Here is a 16,045-nt window from a genome sequence, read left to right on the forward strand (position 1 = left end):
AGGGTGCTAAGAACTACTGAAGCAAGTGGATATTCCAAGTATTTTTAGAATATTAAGTACTTTATATTAAAAATCACAAATTAAAAACCAATGGCTTCCAAATATAGTTCCATAATCTGGAGGCAATATAACATAATGGCTAAAAGCAAGCCCAAGTTTTGTGTCTGAGTTACTTATCCTCTCTCAGCCTCATCTTCCTCATCTGAAAAATGGGAATAAGAGTAATTACTGCCTCATAGAAATGTGTTTCTTAAATGAGATAAAATGCATAAAGAGCTGAGCTAATTCATGCTTGTCATAAATGTTAGTTGTTATTATGATATTATCATTAACAACTGGATAGCTAGAGAGGAGTGAAATAGATATAAAACTATCACTGTGACATATGTAAGACAATCAGGGCTCAGAAATGTTGCAGGGCATTTTGTTATTCCTTGAGCTAGTGCTTACAAAACTCCAGAGTGTTGGCTATTTTGGCCAGAAGGAAAATGGTGATAACTAGCTTCATTTGTCATGGTCTTAAATGCTCTCCTTTACTTGGTAAGTTCCATTTTACCATGCCATAGGATTCCTTTGGAGCTAAAGAACGTTCAATCGCTCCTTCATTATTCAGTAAATACATCTTCTATGGGCCACCCTATACCACACACTTGAGATGTATAATCACGGCAGAAACTCTGGCCTCGTCCTCCTGGGGGACTAATGTCTCATGTACTGGTATGTCCTGTTTGCAGAGTACCTTGGAGCTCATCTGTTTACTGGGAAAAAATGTTTACTTTTTTCCCAATAAAAATAAGAAGGTGTTTACTTACTCAGCTGTTTACTGCAAAGATGTTGCAGTGAGTATTTATATTTCAAACCACAAATTCAGGAGGGACCAAAAGGAGATAACTTTACTTGTCTACAAATGAACTTAGTTTCTATCTTGAGAGCTCATTCTGTTAGGTAATAAAAGATAATCTTGGTTAGTTTGGAGTGAAGTCCCCATCATCTCATGGTTTCCTCTTTCACTGTCTTCCAGGGAGTTTCATCTCCTTCCCTGGACTTCACAGCATTGAGCTATCTGGGTAGGAGAGTTCTCTGGTCCCTACGAGCCATCTCTCCACTCTGGCATCTGAAAGATTTATCATCACATTATCTCCTCCCTCGCCACTGCTATGCCCTTACACCAACAACTGCAGGATCACCCACTTTTCCATCTGATAGACACCTGCACAGTCATCTTTCCCTTGAGACCTCATCGAGTCGATCAGTTTGCCCCCTCAGCTACTGTTTGCATCCTTCCCAGATTTACAAGAAATATTGCCTACCAATTCCAAGGCTGTCTCAGGACCTCTCTGATCATTACCCCTTGAAACTCTCTTTCCTGGAGATCTGACATCATGAAAGTACAGGAAAAACTATAAGGCTGCCATGCCCAGGGCTCCGAGATGAGTGAACACAAGTGTCTTACTCTCAGATCCCCAAATCTATATGGGAATTCTATTGATCTCGCCAACCCAAGGCAGCAGAGATAGTGTCTCCTCTCAGAGATCCATACCAGCAACACCTATTGCTTTCATTTCCTCAGTTTCACTCTATTACACTCCTCTGGAGCTCTTATCTTTCTCTCCACATCACTGAATTTTCATCTCTACTGGTACAAGAAAAACGTGTATCAAGAAGTATTCTTTTAGTTCTATTGTTTTAAAAAGGTCTTTAGCTTCTGAAGCTCCAAAGTCAATAAATAAATAACTTAAAAATTTTTTATCCACTGTGTAATGCAAGTCTTATATTTAGATTTCTAGATATCCCAATGAAACAGTAATATAGGGCAAAATAAATTTCCAAGAATGAAAGAAGAGCAAAATCTTATTCTGCTAGTATTAAGGAGCAAAGCCCGCTACAAGGGAATGGAGTGTCTTTGAAAATATCCACAGCAACAGGAACCAGGTCCACATCTTCAAATCAAGTTCATAAGAAGATGTTTCCTCAACACGTACTCTAGATCTTAAGTGCAGTCTGTGCCAACTCTTACGTGTTGATTTGTGTCTCCCAGAAAGGTATGTTGAAATCCTTACCCTGATATCTGTACATATTATCTTATTTGGAAAAAAGGTTCTTTGCAGATGTAACCAAGTTAAGATGAGGTCACAGAGGCAGTCTCTAATCCCGAATGACTGTTGTCCTTATAAGAAGAGAATAGACACAGAAACACAGGTGCCCTAAGGGAGAACACCACGTGATAATGGAAGCAGAGATTGGTGTGCCAAAGCTGCCATCCAAAAAATGTGACCCATCGACAGCCACCACCAGAAGTTAGAAAGAGACAAGGAACAGTTCTCCCTTAGAGCACTTAGAAGGAGCCTAACCCTCCTGACACACTGATTTCAGGCATCTGGCCTCCAGAGCTGTAAGGCAATACATTGCTGTTCTTTTAAATCTGCACTTCAAGAGTCGCTCATTTGAAAGGCTATAAGGTACAAAGAAATTGGCTCATACCATCTAAATTCTCTTGACACTTACTAATTTCCAGAAGACTGGAAAAAAGCTCTAGACAAAGTCAGCAAGCTGATCTAATGATCTGTCCTCGGGGCTACATTGCTGGAATCCTATGTGGAGTCTCAAGACATCTGAGGAAGACAAGTGGGGAAGCAGAGCCAGCTCTAGAATGCAGCTGAGTTGCTTTGGGTAGCCACGGTTCTGATGCCTGTGAGAAGGTGGGGAGACTGTAGCAGCAAGGGTGGATCTAAAATGCAACATAGAGGGAATGGCCAGAATAAATAATGCATAACCATAAAATAAATAAAAATTGCAGACCAAAAAGAGAAAACAGGTTTAGGAGGCAAATCCTCCAAATATTCTTTGAGACCAGTGTCTGTTAGGAAGAGACTTCGCTTGAGCCTGCCAGGTGAAGGCAGCTGTGGGGCACCTGAGTCCTTTCCGACAGCCCCATTGGCTGAGTTCCTCCATTCATTGACGGCCTCTTCGCTTCTCTCAGATTCACAACCGGACCTTTGGCTCATAGGATTACACAATCCTGAGAAAATTTTCTCCTGTTTCCTGAGCCCCAAAGACTCATCTCTACAAGAATTTCAAGTTCTTTATTAATTTTCTGTGAGAGATATACCGCAAAATGATGCTTTCTCTTCCTACTGGGAAAAACTACTTGAGAAAATGAAATAAATTTCCAAAGCTATTAGTGAATACAAAACTAAAACACAGGAAATTACATGGCTTTAAGGAATTTTTCATCAGCCTATAACATTCTGATGAATTATCTCTCTCTGCCAAGATATATCTGCCAAGAGAACAGTAATAGTTGTGATAGACCCCCCAAGGTCCCTTCCATGAAAGCCCTCCCCTGACTCCCACTTGCCAATATTGGATACAGAACCTTTTTAAAGCCTATTTCCTTCCCTCTGTTTCATATAGGCTTTGAGAAATGATAAAGATATTTTTAATTGCACTTATTTTTAAAGCATTATATTTGGAATATGTCAAACACATACGCATCGATAATGAGAGTACAACTCTCCAGACTTAGTTACGTTGTGCTTTATGACCTCATACATGCTCTTTGGATCCATTACATTCTTGGGACCAGTTCTCTTTTTCCAAAATGTAACCATTAAATATGGGGAGGGGAAATAAAGAGGACAATCTTGAGGGGGAATTTTCATCTAACTACTGTAGCTTGATGGGTCACCTTTTCCATTCTACAGAAAATTCTTTTTAAAAAACCAGAGCTGGCCACCAGGAATTTGAATGCACTCTCTTTAAGATGGCTCCAAATAGAGCTTGGTTAAGCCTTATTTTCAGCTTGGATTAAGGGAGTCATTTTCTTCACGAGAATTAAGAAATGTTGGAGAACCTAGATGCTCAGTCATGGATCCTTTCTTGACCTTTCTTCTCTTTTTAAGCCCCCTACATAGGTACTCCCATCACAGTAAATACGATCTATATGCAGATGGATTCCAAATACATTGCACTATGTCCAATCTCTCCAATAAAGTCAGACTTCCATATCCAACTCTTCCATTTTCATTTGATTATTGCCCTGCAATTCAACTTCATCCTTCCAATCAGAAACCTTGGTCCACAGATACTCTGCCTACTAAAGCTGTACTTATTCTGATATTTTCTATATCAATAAATGATACCTCCATCCATCTATTTTACCTAAAACCCAGATAGCATCCATAAGCAATTCCTGTCAATTATATTTCCAAAATATATCCTCCTCCATGGTTACTTCCTTTCTCTGTGACACCATCACCTGGACTTCTATTATAGCCTCTTCTTACCTTATAGTCTATTTTCCACTTATTCACCACAATGATCTTTTTTAAAAAAAGATTCTATTTATTTGAGAGAGAATATAAGGGGGGGGGGCAGATGGATAGGTAGACTCCCCACTAAGTGAGGAGCCCAACATGGGGCTCAGTCTTAAGACCTGAGCCAAAGTCAGACACCTGTGACCTGAGCCAAAGTCAGACACCTAACCAACTGAGCTACCCAGGTGCCCCAATGATCTTCTTTAAATTTAAAACATATGTTATTACTAAAACCCTCCAGTTGCTTGCCTTTGTCCCTAAAATAAAATCCTATGACTTAAGCCTTACTTGACTTGGCCTCTATCTCTCTGAAAGAAACTCCTTTAACACTTCTATTCTTGGCTACAATGAGTTTATTTCTGCCTCAGGACATTGATACATGCAGATTCCTTTACCAAGAATGTCCTTGCAATGTGGTTTGTATGTTTGGTTTTTCTGTTTTTGGTTTTTAATAGCTCATCATTTTTGTCTCAGTAAACTTGTAACTTTCCCAGAAGTACTTTTCTTGCTCACCTTTCTAAGGTAGTTTCTTTCTTCTTTTTTTTTTTTTAAAGATTTTATTTATTTATTCATGACAGTCACAGAGAGAGAGAGAGAGAGAGAGAGAGAGGCAGAGACATAGGCAGAGGGAGAAGCAGGCTCCATGCACCGGGAGCCCGACGTGGGATTCGATCCCGGGTCCCCAGGATCGCGCCCTGGGCCAAAGGCAGGCGCCAAACCGCTGCGCCACCCAGGGATCCCTCTAAGGTAGTTTCAATGACAATCTTCATCCTACCTTATCCCTACTGACTCTATGATAATATCCATCTTTTTAAATATAACATGCTGTTCTCTAACCTGTTTAATTGTTTAGTGTTTGTCATTCCTAATCTCCACTGAGCTCCATAAAGCAAGAAATCTCTCTTGCTAAATCCCTCTTTAGGGTGACATGCTAGTGCCAGTTTGTCTGGAATTTCCCCAGTTTTAGTACCAAAAGTCATATGTTTTAGGAACTGCCTAAGGCTCCAGCAGACTGGCAAGGTTGTTAGCCCTATGACTGAGTATATGCACTTAATAAATGTTTCCAAAATAAATGCTTTTAGTGATAATCTCAGTAAAAATAATTTTTGAATACTGAGTACAATAATTTCCTATCATGGAAAAAAAGCTCTATAACTTTATGAAAATTCCATGTTGCTCTAAATGTTAAATAAATTTAAAAATAATTTGCAAAGATAAAATTTAAGCTGCTTGTCTACAGTTTTACTGGGAAATGCAGGAACTAAAATACATTTGGAACAAAATATTTAAAGTTAAAATGTGATATTGGGATCAAGGAAAGCTAATGAAAAAAAAAACTAACCCGCCAAAATTTTTATATTACAATCTATATCTAGACTTGTATTTCTTTCTTTTTTTTTTTTTTAGACTTGTATTTCTTAAAATGTAGTTTGATTAAATGGTCCTATAATATCCAAGAAGGGGGAAAAAGCTAGGAATGCAAAAGATACACTATCTCCTTGGACGTTCACAACACATGTAAGTATATATGAGGACTCTGAGAGGTCAGAGAGCAAAAACTCCTTTCCAACACTAATTAACCCAGAGTTTTACATATTTGACCATGGAATGCTTTATAAAATTTGTTACATTTTAATATATTATAGCATTTAGGAATATGTTTTGGGAAATGTGGCCATAAACCACAGTACTCTAACCATTAACTGAGATCCACCATGAAATTTCAAAGCCTAATGTGCTAGATATCCAAGCTCTGTCCCAATCTGTCTTTTCATGATCTGCAGAGATTTGCAGCAGGCAAAGGAGTGCTAATGGCAGTACTGTTCCTTTAGAATGGCCTTGCTGTCAGCACTTCCAGCCCCGTGATCTGAGGTCCAAAGGGAAATTAAGGCAGCTCTTCATGAAAAGTTGGCAAAATGGAACACTCACCATCTGGAATTGATGAAAAAGGAAATGAATGCCATGGAACCTATAAGCAATTAGATTATAAAGAGGCAGATGTTTGGCTAAAGCTCTATCAAAAGGAGTTAAAAGTCAGTCTGTGAGATTGAAAAGAAGAATGAGAATATAGAGTTTACTGCTCAGTAATTAGGTTCAAAACTAGAGTAATGTGGGATGCCCGGGTGGCTCAGTGGTTGAGCATCTGCCTTTGGCTGAGGGCGTGATCCTGGGGTCCTGGGATTGAGTCCCACATTGGGTTTGCCGTGGGGAGCCTACTTCTCCCTCTGCCTATGTCTCTGCCTCTCTCTCTCTCTGTCTCTCATGAATGATTGAATGAATGGAATCTTTAAAAAAAAACTATAGTAATGTGTTAAGTTATTTTATTATTTATTAATAAAATTATTGAGTACATATTAACTGAACATCATCAAAGATTTGTGGAGGGTCACCAAAAAAGGTAGAATGGTCATTTGGAAAAATTTAGTATTCAACTTAAAAAAAAAAAAAGAGGAGAAGCAAATCAAGATATAAGTAATCTAGAAAGAAAACTAAAAACAATACTTCAAAAAAGATAAAAGTAATCTAAGGGCATCAGCTTTGGGTGGCATTTAGCAAATCAAGTTTTGATTAATAGAATACACTTACTTCAGAAATGTCAGTTGAAACAAGGCACAGTTTAAAGAATTGTACCTTGGAATGAAATAACATATGGAACGTGCAAGGAAAGTTTGTGCTGAGTGTAAACACTTCCTATTTCCAAAGGAAATACAAAAAAACTTTTTTTTTTTTTTGTCTTAAGGCTGGAGAATGAAGGATAAATAGTGGTAAACAAAGTGATTCAGGAAGCAAACTAATATTTTCAGGGAAAGCTAAGAGCTTTAAAATTCAGAATGAATAAGAGATCATTATAAATATTTTAAAGAGGAAAAGAAAAAAAAAGAACACGTGAGCTCTTTAATAAATGAGGACAATTACAACCATGATGAGTAAAATGCTGAGCCACTGAATTCATTTAATTGTCCTGTAAGTAAAAAAATCAAAAGAGGCTTTCAGGAGAGGTAAAGTGCAAATGAGGATGACATGATCCCTTTGGGGACATGAGGGGCACATACTCAATTAAGAGAGAAAAGTGATGGCCAAGAAGGGGGCAGGTGGGGTGTGCTTAGCACAAACTTCATTCATTTGGCTCCCTGAAAACTCTTAACATTTTAGTGTTGAAACTGATTCACAGTTGTCCTGTACCCTACAAACTAGGTGGAGGACAGGATTTGCTAAGCAAATCATTAGTGTAAATACAATTTAAAAAGTATTGTTTCAACAAATCTGGCAGGTACTTTCTTTGGCAACCCTTGGTTAGCCATTAGTCAGTGTTACTAATTAACCTACTCCTTCTGCCATCTGCTCTTTCTTCACCGTCTCTCCCTAAGAGAGTGCATCTATTCTTGTGACTTTCACTATCTATCACCTATTTGCTGAAGATGCGCAAACTCACGGAGCCATCTCTCAATTCTCTCCAATTTCTGGTCTCAGGATTTCAAAAATCAAATCATATTCTGTGTGCATAAGGCCAAATGCATGTGTTTTTCCTGAACAGCCCCCTGCCCTAACTTTCCTAGTTTTGTCAATAGCACCATCTTCCTTCCAACCAGTCAGTCATAATATCTTGAAGCAATTTAGAATTATATTCTTCTGTATAGCTCATATGTACTAAGTTCCCAATCTCTCCATGCCAGTAACTCCACCGAAGGCTATAGACCCATTGATTTACACTGGAATTCCACCTAGGGTCCCTAACTCCTACTCTGCCACAGTACACAGTTCTTTATCTGAAGCTTTACTGTGTCAATCTCCTGATGGAAATCTGCCACACTTTATCAGACAGTTAACAGAAGTGATAAGAGCATAGATTCTAAAGCCAGACTACTTGCATTCAGACTCTAATTCTGCAACATTTCAGCTATAAGACCTTTGGCAAATGATTCAAACTGTCTGTGCTTCACTTTTTTTCCTTTGTAAAACAGGTATAATAATATTTATACCATAGTGTTGTGATGAGGATTAAATAGGTTAATATATTAAAAGCATTTAGAACAATGCCTGTGCACGGTGTACACTATATTTACTATTCCTAGCTAAATAATAGGCATTACTACTATGACAAAACTTCTCTGTTTAATTTCCAAGGTCCCCAAAGTGAACTTCATCTCAACCTAATATAATTATTTCAGGTGGCTTTATAACATGAACTTCCATGCATTAGCCCAGGCCACTTCACCATTAGGTAAGAAGATGTTTTCCTGCCTCCATGCCTTCCCTTCAAGGAATGTCTGTGTTTCCCATCCTTCAAATCCCCCTAGCTCTTACCCTCACTACAGCACCTTCAGCCTGATTGGTTAATGTTTGCTGAGATTCCTCAAGTATTATGGGTAATGGTTTGGATTTTGTTTTTTTAGTTTTTTTTTTTTTTTGGATTTTAATTACACATTATTTTATAGTTGTATCCTTTGTATGGTTCTTGTTTTTCTTGCTATACAGCATGTGCACTTAAAAAAATAAAAGGGGGTCTGGACTAGAGTCAGATAAATTAACTCTATGATCTCAGCCAGTGATTCAAGCGCTTTGTTTCTTACTGCTTCCATTCATCAAAGTACATCATAAGCACTTAATAATTATATGATGGATAAATTAATGAATGAAGAAAAACAAAAAGGAAGAATGGAAGGCTAGATTATCGAAGAGATGCATTTCAACTAGCATGAATAATTCAAATCTGTAGCATGTTTTTTCTCTTTGCTGTATCTCAGAACAGTGCTGAGAAAAGCAAATGAATAGTGGCAGAGAAGGGATTGATTAGTGACTTTGTGATGAACAGTTTACTTATATCTCATTTAAACCCCTATGGAGCAGGTATTATTAACATCATTTTATAAAGAGAACGTTTACATTCAGAAATATGAATAAAATTAGAAAAAGTAGATTTCACTGGGGGAGTTCCAGAGCTTACTCAGATTCAAATCTGGAACATTTGGAAGAAAAAAAAACCATTTCTTTTCATTGCCCTTGATTATTTCTCTCATAGTAGCCACTCAGCAAATAATTCTGACAGTTCAATTTACTGCATACATGTAAAAATGAATCACATTTACTTTAAAATATGCAATTTTATCATGCCAGACTATATGTTCTATAATGTTCAGGGAATTAATATTTTATATTTCAGAAAAGTTAACAATTTATTCTTCATTTCCCAGTATTATCCAAATTGGTAAATGTTCAGTGGGCTTAGTAAGCTAAAAATTTGCTTTGGCTTATGCTCTTTTGTATCTTAAACCAGTTTTCTTAAGGATCTGCATCTCATTTACAGGACATCATTAATTAGGAGAGCAGCTATTGGTTAAATAAGCTGATTTTTGAGTCACAAACCTGAAACAATTCATGGGCAGATTACGAATTTAGTGATTACTGACTAAATATAGTTAAGTACAGGTTTTGAGGATATCGCCTTATTCACTCTATAAGCCACAGGTATGTTGAGACGTAGATGAGAAGAGAAACAAATGCCAGAACGTTACAAAAGAGAAATGCAGATAAGTTATACAATATATTAAAAAGAAAAGCAATAGAAGTTAGCAACAGACAGAATGATGTAAACAGAGACAGCACTGGACATGCCAGCCAACTGAGCTGTTTCCTGACTATATGACACGGGGCAATCACTTTACCTCCTCTAAGTCTCCAGTCTGACATCTATAAGATTTATTCCCTAATTTGCATGTATGCAGATACGTATATACTGTTTACTCAACTCGCTTCCATATAAAATATACTAATAATATTCCATGGATCATGTCCATTTGTTTGATTTGTAAAGTATACAGGGATATTAAATATTAAACACTAATGCTGAACACTAATATAAATATTAATTGAAAGATTAGAGTTTCTGGAAGAGAACAATTTAAAAGCTTTCTATATCAGTGAGATATTTTTAAAAACAGTACAGCCAAATACAAAGAATTCTTCACAGACATTATTAGAAGGTAATGAAATTACTTGAGAGATTGTAGTATGTTTTAAGCAAGACTTTTTGAAACAATGCTACTAAATTTTTGCAGGGGAATATTCAGTATGACATGACTGAACACTACACAGCTTGAAAACTATCCAAAAGACATCTTTACATGGTGAGAAATAAAAATAAAAAAGGAAGAATTTCATAAAATATTGTGAAACATACAGTTGGATTCAAGCTCTTTTTGACCTTCAAAAAATCTTAACGGGCATTGCCATATTGTGTCCTCAAATACAAGGAATACTCATGTAGATAATAAGAGAAAAATAATAATAAAATGCCTATGCATGCAGTGGCACAGTCAGGAAAAGCACAGAGGAATCCTCTGGACCCTACATGCCTCTTTAAGTGATATGAACTTCAATTCAAATACTAAGGAAATTAACTGAAATACTCCTCATGATTCATCTTTATATTGTTTCTCAATATAAACCACCCTATTTAATCTCATAATTTCTTCAGCCTATTCTTTTGAATATTTCCTCCTTAAAAGTAGAGAAAAAGGAGGAAATTAGTATTCATGTCGAGATCCCTCATCTACTGTCAACCCTTAAAATTACAGTAGTCCTTGAGTTCCTTCATCAGCTGGATAGCAAAGACTCATGAGTAGTAAACAAATGTTGATGGAAAATTCACAGTCATCCAGTTTATAACATTTCTACTTATCCTGGAAATCCCACCTATGCATAAAAAAATAGATACTTAAGTCTGCTTAATAAAGCTCATGGATTTTTGGTGAGGGAAACAGTGACAGGAAGATAATTTGCAGTCATTGAAATGTGGTTTTGTAATGTATCCTTACAAATTTCAAATTTTTGTTTCAAATTTTGTCTAAAGGAGAAAAGGACTAGCAGCCACCTCAAGCACAGCTGAATGCTTTAACTGTGCCCATATGGACAGAGCAGAATTATGAAGTAGCTTCAAATGGCCAGTCAATGAGAAATAGGGGAAAGAGAGGAGCAAGGACATGAGGTAAGAACAGAGTTGATAAGAACAGAGAAAGAATTGATTGGATCTCTTCCCACACATCACAGCTGAGCAACTGATGATGCCCTGTTTTCTTCCACAAGGAAAAGGCACATTTTGCTCATTACATCATCTACTGGTGGCCTGGTTGTTACTTCAAAAAAAGAAAGTGTGTTTGTATTGAAAGGAACAAGATGGATTCATGTAAGGCGAATAGTTTACCTGAGATTTTTTCCAAAGTGCATGAGGAAAGCAATATTCTGGCAGAGGTAAAACACATTAGCCAATTCAATAATTCATGATTTAAAGACTTAAACATAGGGCACCTTGGTGGCTCAGTGGGTTAAGTGTCTGACTCCTGATTTCGGCTCAGGTCATGATGGCAGGGTCATGGGATGGAGTCCTTTGCTCTGTGCTGAGCATAGAGCCTGCTTAGGATTCTCTCTCCCTCTCCCTCTGCCTCTTCCTTCTCCCTCTTTCTAAAATAAATAAGTTAATTCTTTAAAAAAATAGACTTAAACATGATGTTCTTAGCACCATTTACACAGATGAGCATATCAGTTCTGTGACATCTTTGTTGAAAAACAGCAACACCTTTTCTTTTAAGACCTTATTTTTATTTATTCATGAGAGACTTAGAGAGAGAGAGGCAGAGACACAGGCAGAGGGAGAAGCAGGCTCCATGCAGGGAGCCTGATGCAGGACTCGATCCCAAGACCTCAGGATCACAACCTGAGCCAGAGGCAGACGCTCAACCACTGAGCCACCCAGGTGCCCCACAACACTTTTTTTAACTCTTATACTAAGTCCTCCTATTACAGCTTCCTGCCCATCTATAGTTTTCACTTTACTTAAACTGTGACTTGAAATTGTCTAGAATAGCATTCTCTTCATCTGATCGTAAGAACCCCCAGGACAGCTTCCTCAGCCCCATTACAAAGCTACTCAATCAGAAACTACCAGAGAATTTTCAATTTCCACATAAATTTGATGATCAATAAATTTGAGCTGCCAGCAAACATTTCTGTGACCTTTCCTGACCTTGATGCTGTATCTTGCTGTCCCTTCTCCTAACATGTACGTATAAAGGTGAGGGAGCCAAAAAGCATATCACTTTAATTTAAATCAGTTATCTATGCTATAGGAATAATTCTATCACTGTTTTCCTCACACCATGTAATGTCAAAGAATCTTAGTGTTGGAGTTTTGGGGGCCTTTTTCTAATGGATATAAGGTATAATATTATTAAATATCAAATGGCATTTTTTAACACACATCCTTCAAACCATTTAAGATAATAGGGAATGAGAAGCAACCCATGGGGAGAAGACAAACAATTACAGATCATGTTTTTCTCTTTGCTTAGCATGAGCCAGAGGGTCACAAAAGTCCATTCCATGTCATAAAGTGAAATTATGCACGGTTGATTGAGCTTAAAGTTTTATAGAAAAAGTCTGACCAACAATAATTTTAAGGAGAAAATACAGATTCCTGATACACAAATAGCCATAGATAGCTCCAGAAACTACCTGCTTCAGATGCCAGTCTGTACCTATGAAAGCCTCTAAGTCAAAACAGTAATTGTCTCTCCTAAAGATTCCTGAGGCCAAGGACTCCCTGGGTTACTGTCCTACCACCTCTCTATCATAACTTTTTCCTTGGTGTAGTGGATGTATAATCTCTTACCAAAGTTCAGAATTGACCTAGGTTTGTTTATTTGGACACACTTTCATTTTTAATTTGACAACAAAGAATTTTAGGGAAAAAAAGGGCTACAACAAGCTCTCAAATGTAACTGTGCATCTGATTTTCTGTACAAGATTTCTTCAAAGCAATCATTTAGCTTTGGCTTGGACATTTTCATCTTCAGCAAGGCAGCTTGGAGATTTTCATCTTCAGCAAGGCAGCCTATGCAGCTTTTGCCACTTTCGCCCTCTCTTTCGCGGTTGAACAAGTCTGTCTCCCTGTAACTTTTTCCTGTTGCTCCTAGTTCAATTCCCTGAAGTCACCCTGACAAAGCCTGATTCTTTTTCCATTTGCCATTTCCTACAGATAGATGCATTGGCTCAATTTGAAGCTTCTAATCTCCTGGTTCCATTTCTCCAGTAGCTTTACCTCCTTCAGCTATATGATGTTGCTTGCTGCTTACTTATCAGGCCCTAGTTTGTTTTTGTCCTAAAGATTGTGAAAACCCAATAATCCCTCCAGAGAGCTGTTGGGGGAGGTCGTTGAGACGACATGACCTCTGGTCAATGCACAAGTTGGACCCAGGCTTAACTCTTATACTAAGAGCTCTTCACCAGCTTTCCTGTCCTTGCAGCATACCTTCTGCCTACCGTTCCCACAGCTACACCATTTTCAAGGACATAGCCTTGAGAAAGCAATGTGTTATTGACACCATCTGGACTGAATCTCATAAGACCTCTGAAAACTTTTAAGATTCTGGCCAGCACACATGGAATCCACTCATGTGTGCCCAAGACAATCTTTGTATGTAAGTTCCCTTGCTTATTAAAACCTGCCACCTACCAATCTGGAATGGACAAGGTTTAAGAAAATTACTACAAGTCCCACAGAAGGGTAACTTGGAGCCACTGATGATTATCTTTTGTGGGTAATATAATCAGTTACAAATCTTCTAATTGTGCTGTCATTCATTTCTATTTCTCCATTACATCCAGGAGGCTACCATGGAATGCCTTTTCCAGAAGGAATATAGCTATAGAAAATTTAGAAAACCAGAAAGACATTATGATTGGGTGGGAATTTCTAAATCACCCAATATATTCTCAGGTGGACCTTTTAAAAACTCAAACTTCAATAGTATTTATCCAAATCCCTCGTGCTACTGCAAGTTTTCTAAAAAAAAAAAAAAAATCTCAATGCAGTGCCATTTGTTCATCAAAATAGACAAAAAGGGGCTGAAACCTTCTTAAACAGCAAGCATGGAAAGCAGAAGTGGATTGCAGTTGTGATTATCAGCAAACCAAAGACTCCTGAAAGCAATATGGTGTGCTTTCCAAACCCATGCCAGGAGCTGGCATTAGCAGGTAATGAAAACAAGATTTCTAGATAAATATAGAATTTAGAACCAAGTATCTCACTACTTTCACATGTGACAATTTGTTCTCATAACCAAGGAAACAAACTCCAGCTGGCAGTGAGTAGAGGACCAGGCAGGTGGAGAAGAACTTAATGGTTCCTTCAGGTGGGTCTCTTCCTGGCATCAAGTTCACACATTTCAGCGGGCTTTGAAGATTTCCCAAGTTCCCAGAATCTGGGGCTCCAATTCAGAAAGCCGGTTCATCCATTATTCATCATTACTTCACACCAAATTTCTAAATTAGTATCTGACCTGGAAAAAGAAAAGCCTACTCCTTTAAATTTGAGGAGTTGTGCAATAATGTGATGGAAGGTAACACAATGTGACAGATCAAAGGAAGGGCACCAGTTGAGATTTTGAAACTCAATTTGAGATTTCTTTTTTAACCCACACATAAAAAATCTAGTCGCCAACCATTCCTAAATGCCCCAATCTCCATCTGTCAAAATGATAATTATTAAGGGAAAAAATTGCATTAGAACCTGTTGTAAATTCCCACCATGCTTTGTAATACAAAGTTTGACATTCTTTCCTCTGACTTACTATGGACAGGAGCTGGGTTCTTATAATTTGGGTTTAAAGAGAAAGCCATTTCACTAAGATAAATGAAAAATGAGACCAGACCAAGCTAATCCCCTGGTGCAAATATCCCATTTCTTTCTTTTGGTCCTAAGAAGTATATTTCAAGGAAGTCTAATAGTCATATAACCAACGCCATTAGGTGGTTTTTCAGCTGGATTTGTTTCTATGACAGGGTCATGCTCAGCCTGTAGCAGCACAAGTAATAAGCGAAATGCAAATGTTCGAAGTATTTGCCGTTCCAAGTCAAAGAGAGTCTATTTACAGAGTGGAAAGCTGGAATGTGGAGCTCAGAAGAAAAGAGGGCTCTCTGAGCCTGTAGAACCTAAGATTGCTATTGTCATTTCAAATAATAGGACCACACACAAGTGTGTTAATTGCCAGAAGGCAGGTCTGAGAGGTCCTCTTAATTAGGATGAATGGTTTCCACCCAAATTTTTCAGCTTACCGTCAGGGTTTCCATTGCATTCACTGAAGCTGGCTCATTTAAGAGCCAGGTTTGAAAGTGGTGTGCAGCGAATGTAAATGATCCCAAGCTGAGGGACCTCTGCAGGCAGACCCAGGTAGTCTTATTACCAATGCTAATAACACTCAGCTTGTCAAGTGTTGGGCTGCACGTGTCCTGGGTTTTGACATCTCTGCATTTCTGCACATTGTGTACAGATGTGCTAAGGGTCTTGACTCACAGGGAGAATATCAACACCGAGTCTTAACAGCAGAACAGAAAGTCATGCCCACTGTGCAGTAAACATAGTGGTGTGTGTGCTGTGTAGACGAGTGGTAATGTCCATTGTATCCTGTCTACCACACTAGGGCCTGCATGAATGAATGACAGGAAGTCAGATGAAGAGTCAGCTAAGTTGTCTAAATAAAACATACAGCCAAAGTGATGGAAATAAAGCAGACCCAGTGGCAATTCCTCAGCTGGAGCCTGCTACTTTCTTTAAAATGAATGTATAAATAACCATGTGAAACAAATACTGTGTTTTCCTTAATAGGTGAAGTTAAACCACAAATAATAGATAGGTTCCTTTTATACCTGTTCAGTGAAATCGGTTTCACCGAAGT

At 38.0% G+C, this 16,045-nt stretch overlaps 1 long non-coding RNA gene across 1 annotated transcript in view; it reads right to left on the reverse strand.

Moving 5' to 3' along the window:
- The window catches only part of LOC140596151 (uncharacterized), a 39,470-nt gene extending 23,982 nt beyond the window's left edge, over positions 1-15,488 (reverse strand). Inside the window, exon 1 of the long non-coding RNA XR_011998171.1 lies at positions 15,426-15,488. This is a non-coding gene — a long non-coding RNA (uncharacterized lncRNA). The remainder of the gene's footprint in view (positions 1-15,425) is intronic.
- Between the last annotated feature and the right edge of the window lie 557 nt (positions 15,489-16,045).

This window comes from Vulpes vulpes, chromosome 1 (genome assembly GCF_048418805.1).
Source record: "Vulpes vulpes isolate BD-2025 chromosome 1, VulVul3, whole genome shotgun sequence".
Taxonomy (NCBI): domain Eukaryota; kingdom Metazoa; phylum Chordata; class Mammalia; order Carnivora; family Canidae; genus Vulpes; species Vulpes vulpes.